Source organism: Mustela erminea, chromosome 11 (genome assembly GCF_009829155.1).
Source record: "Mustela erminea isolate mMusErm1 chromosome 11, mMusErm1.Pri, whole genome shotgun sequence".
Lineage (NCBI taxonomy): Eukaryota > Metazoa > Chordata > Mammalia > Carnivora > Mustelidae > Mustela > Mustela erminea.
The window spans coordinates 2,351,831-2,357,086 of NC_045624.1; the positions used below are offsets into that span (position 1 = coordinate 2,351,831).

At 45.1% G+C, this 5,256-nt stretch overlaps 1 pseudogene; it reads right to left on the reverse strand.

Moving 5' to 3' along the window:
• Positions 1-1,694: 1,694 nt before the first annotated feature.
• LOC116569700 lies at positions 1,695-1,845 on the reverse strand (annotated as a pseudogene).
• Between the last annotated feature and the right edge of the window lie 3,411 nt (positions 1,846-5,256).

Sequence of the window (5,256 nt, forward strand, 5' to 3'; positions counted from 1 at the left end):
TGTGAGCTTAGTAAAATGAATTCGGGAGATTTTTTTATTTTGTCTCTGGACACACAAACACAAAACAACGTGAAAACCATCTCTTCCGGAATAATGAACTTTCACTGGACACCTGTGGGAATGGCCAGAATCCAGTGACAACACGGGATGCTGGCAAAGATGTGGAACCTGGGGACCCTCATCCCTACCTCCGTGGGAATGCAGAATGGTGCAGCCAATTTGGAAGAAAATTTGATGGTTTCTTGAAACACAGACCATATTCTTACCGTATGATCTAGCAATTGTGCTTCTTGGTTTTTACCCGAATGAGCTGAAAATTTACATCACACAAAAACCTGCAAACACACATTTATAGCAGCTTTATTCTTGATCGACAAAACTTGTAAGCAACCAAGAGGTCCTTCAACAGATGAATGGAAATGTAGACCATAGCACACTCAGTCAATAGAATATTATTCAGCTCTAAAAATAAATGAGCTATCAAACCATAAAAAGGCATGTAGGAAGTTTAAATGCATATCACTGAGTGAAAGAAGCCGATCTGGAAAACCTCATGCTGTGCGATTCCAACTCTATGACGTCCTGGAAAAGGCAAAGTGGCGGGGGCAGTAAAAAGCATGGTAGTTGCCAGGGGTTAGCCGGCAGGGGGAAGAGGTAGAGCACAGAGGGTTTTGGGGGCAGTGAAAATGCAGATACCAGAGTGGAGGCACATGTAATTCCCTGTTTATTTGAACTCAGAGAATACACCAAAAGTGAGCCCCACTATGAACTATGGACCTTGGCTGATGACGATGGGCCCATGCAGGTTCTTCAGTTCTAACAAACCTACCTTCTGGTAGAGGGGTCGATACGGGAGAGCCTCTGCACATATACAGGCAGGGGATCTACAAGACATCTCTGTAACTTCCCCTCAATTTCACTAGGAACCTAGAACTTCTCTGAAAAATAAATTCTATTTAAAAAATTATCTCTTTCATGAAAGAAATTGAGGAAGACACAAAGAAATGGAAAAATGTTCCATGCTCCTGGATTGGAAGAATAAATATTGTGAAAATGTCTATGCTACCTAAAGCAATCTACACATTTAATGCAATTCCTATCAAAGTACCATCCATCTTTTTCAAAGAAATGGAACAAATAATTCTAAAATTTATATGGAACCAGAAAAGACCTCGAATAGCCAAAGGGATATTGAAAAAGAAAGCCAACGTTGGTGGCATCACAATTCCGGACTTCAAGCTCTATTACAAAGCTGTCATCATCAAGACAGCATGGTACTGGCACAAAAACAGACACATAGACCAATGGAACAGAATAGAAAGCCCAGAAATAGACCCTCAACTCTATGGTCAACTAATCTTCGACAAAGCAGGAAAGAATGTCCAATGGCAAAAAGACAGCCTCTTCAATAAATGGTGCTGGGAAAATTGGACAGCCACATGCAGAAAAATGAAATTGGACCATTTCCTTACACCACACACGAAAATAGACTCAAAATGGATGAAGGACCTCAATGTGCGAAAGGAATCCATCAAAATCCTTGAGGAGAACACAGGCAGCAACCTCTTTGACCTCTGCCGCAGCAACATCTTCCTAGGAACATCGCCAAAGGCAAGGGAAACAAGGGCAAAAATGAACTATTGGGATTTCATCAAGATCAAAAGCTTTTGCACAGCAAAGGAAACAGTAAACAAAATCAAAAGACAACTGACAGAATGGGAGAAGATATTTGCAAAGGACATATCAGATAAAGGACTAGTGTCCAGAATCTATAAAGTTTTCAATTAGCAATAATCGCGCCTCGGATAAACCTCATTGGCTACGATACTGCCACTGCGCAAAGCTAGAATCTATAAAGAACTTAGCAAACTCAACACCCAAAGAACAAATAATCCAATCAAGAAATGGGCAGAGGACATGAACAGACATTTCTGCAAAGAAGACATCCAGATGGCCAACAGACACATGAAAAAGTGCTCCATATCACTCGGCATCAGGGAAATACAAATCAAAACCACAATGAGATATCACCTCACACCAGTCAGAATGGCTAAAATGAACAAGTCAGGAAATGACAGATGCTGGTGAGGATGCAGAGAAAGGGGAACCCTCCTACACTGTTGGTGGGAATGCAAGCTGGTGCAGCCACTCTGGAGAACAGCATGGAGGTTCCTCAAAATGTTGAAAATAGAACTGCCCTATGACCCAGCATATTGCACTATTGGGTATTTACCCTAAAGATACAAACGTAGTGATCCAAAGGGGCACATGCACCCGAATGTTTATAGCAGCAATGTCCACAATAGCCAAACTATGGAAAGAACCTAGATGTCCATCAACAGATGAATGGATCAAGAAGATGTGGTATATATACACAATGGAATACTATGCAGCCATCAAAAGAAATGAAATCTTGCCATTTGCGACAACATGGATGGAACTAGAGCGTATCATGCTTAGCGAAATAAGTCAAGTGGAGAAAGACAACTACCATATGATCTCCCTGATATGAGGAAGTGGTGATGCAACATGGGGGCTTAAGTGGGTAGGAGAAGAATCAATGAAACAAGATGGGATTGGGAGGGAGACAAACCATAAGTGACTCTTAATCTCACAAAACAAACTGAGGGTTGCTGGGGGGAGGGGGTTTGGGAGGAGGGGGTGGGATTATGGACATTGGGGAGGGTATGTGCTTTGGTGAGTGCTGTGAAGTGTGTAAACCTGGTGATTCACAGACCTGTACCCCTGGGGATAAAAATATATGTTTATAAAAAATAAAAAATTAATTAAGATCAAAAAAAAATTATCTCTTTCCTAAAGGTTTAAAAGAACTTGCCACGGGGCACCTGAGTGGCTCAGTCAGTTAAGTGTCCAACTCTTGATTTCAGCTCAGGTCATGATCTCAGGGTCCTAGGATCGAGCCCCACGTTGGACTCCACGCTGGGCATGGAGCCTGCTTGGGATTCTCTCTCCCTCTTCCTCTGCCCCTCCCCAACCTGGCCTGCACGTGCTCGCTCTCTCTCGCTCTCTCTCTCAAAAAGAAGAACTTGCACTAAAACTGGTCTATGTCCCGGACTTACATTTTCTTGACTGGGAGGTGAGTCTTTCACAGTATTTCAGTTGATTTGAAGAGCATCAGTCTCTTCACACCTGAAATGCCTTATGGGGCCAGTTTTGCCAGTGTTTATTTTCCCAGAAAATAATGAAATGTATCAAAATCTACACTTTACAAACATTCTGATCGTCTCCATTTTCATGCTCCTCTTTAATACCTTCATCTGCTTTCCACAGCTCTTTTCCATGTCTCATGCTGTGTATTTGTGTTTTCTCTTTCTGATTTGACTATTTGGATGTCTTCACTTTCATCACGATTTTCCAACCAACCAGTTCATGGATCTATAATCCCGTTAGCTATCCCTCTGCTTTCTAATGAATTAACTTCTGGGCATATCATTTGCTGTTCCTGTTTTCTCTGGCTTTGTGTTTGCGCTTATAGTCTTTACCCCTTTCTTAACTTTTTGAGTAACCAACATAGTTCTTTGCATTTTTTCTGAATGGTGATGAATGAATTGAACACCATAAATTTTCATGAATACAGCTTCAAACACTCCCCTGAGACCTGATAGATGGGGTTCCATCAATATGAACTAAACGTGTCAGTTTTATTCCCTCTTTAACGCAACTTATTCTGCAGAGTGATTCTTACAAAGGGTTTAGGGTGGGGGCTTAAACTTTTGGTCAAGGTGTAAGTACCATCTGATCCTGATCTGGGGGATGGAATCGAGAAGGCAGCGGTACCACGTGCCTCAAGGACTCAGAGAGGCATGGTCTGAGCGAGCATGCGATCCAGGTGCCTATACGATCTGTCTCCGACTGTAGGGGTTAACCACATTTTGGGGGGTCTTGATGCCTATGTGGGTCCCTACCGTCCTTCATAGAGGACTCCTGTTTTCTCTCTCTCCGTGTATACGTATTTATGGAGAAGATATATAAAAATAAAAAATATATCTTCTAAAAAAATTTTAAAAAAGCAAAACTTTCTTTAAAAAAGACAAAAGCACTGTTTTAAAATTCTTAAAACAAAGCTCTCTAATCATGGAGATTCCAGATGAGACCTCACCATCACCTACACCAAGAAGCAGGTCCTCGAGGGTCTCACAGTCCCATCCTCTGCCACACACGGACGGAAAGCACAGATGGAGCAATCGAGGGCCGGAGCTCATGGGAGTTTCTTGCCGCCAGAAAGCCGGGGCCAGGGCCGTCCCCCAGCTCTGCCACCGTCAACGGCCTGCTGGCCACCGCCCCCGTGGCTGACATGCTGGCACGGTGCATCAAAGTCACCCCGGGAACTAAAGCCATTTTAACCCAAAGTACACCTCAAAGACTTTCTTTGGAATACTCCTCAGTCCAAGTGAGCGTTTGCTTCTGGATAGGCTTTGTGCTGTGTCTGGTGCCCACTGCTGATGCGGTCAACGGTGGCCATACGTGCCCAGCCCCCACCGAGAGGAGGAGGGAGCTAAAAGCATGACGCATGAAGCAGGTGCTTGCCACGGCACAGCCGACAAGAAGAGGCCCTCCTCTGTTGCCTCTGACCCACCCTTGCACCGCGGCCTGGGCGCCGAGGCTGCGACATGACTTTCCACAAGACATCCTGCATCCCATGTGACACCATTGGCCAATGTCCTACCCCGGGCGGTTTAATCATTTCTTGAAAACAATGCAAACGAAAAACAAAGTTAGGTGGACCAGCTCGGAGGCTGAAAGGCCTTGGCTGCTTCATGGCAGACAATAGAAGACGGACTGCGGACGCACAGGGAAGAGAACATGATTAAATCACAGAGGTGACATGAAATCAATGAGGCAGCGCAAGGTCGATACGCCTTCACTCCGGGTAGCCGCGGCGGGCCTGTGCGGATTTTCAGATTGCTCCAAGATTGCTTCCTATTTGAATTGTGCAAAGAAAGGTCTGGGAGGGCATGGGGGCTGCTGTTTTCCCGAGCATCCGATCCGGTTCTTCGAGCGCGGTTGTACAATCCCCTCCCCCACTCCCACTGCACCGCCGATCGGTTCCAGCCCCACACACAGATGAGTCGCCAGTGCCGGTGACAGCACAGGAGCTGGGCGATTTCCAGAGGAAAGATGCTCTGAGCTAACCAATAGGGAAAGGAAGGAGCTGCTCCCCGACACCACGAAGACCGGGCCGATGGGAGTGCAGGTCATGCCAATGGTTCCCTCTCGGCTCGCTGGCTCCGCGTC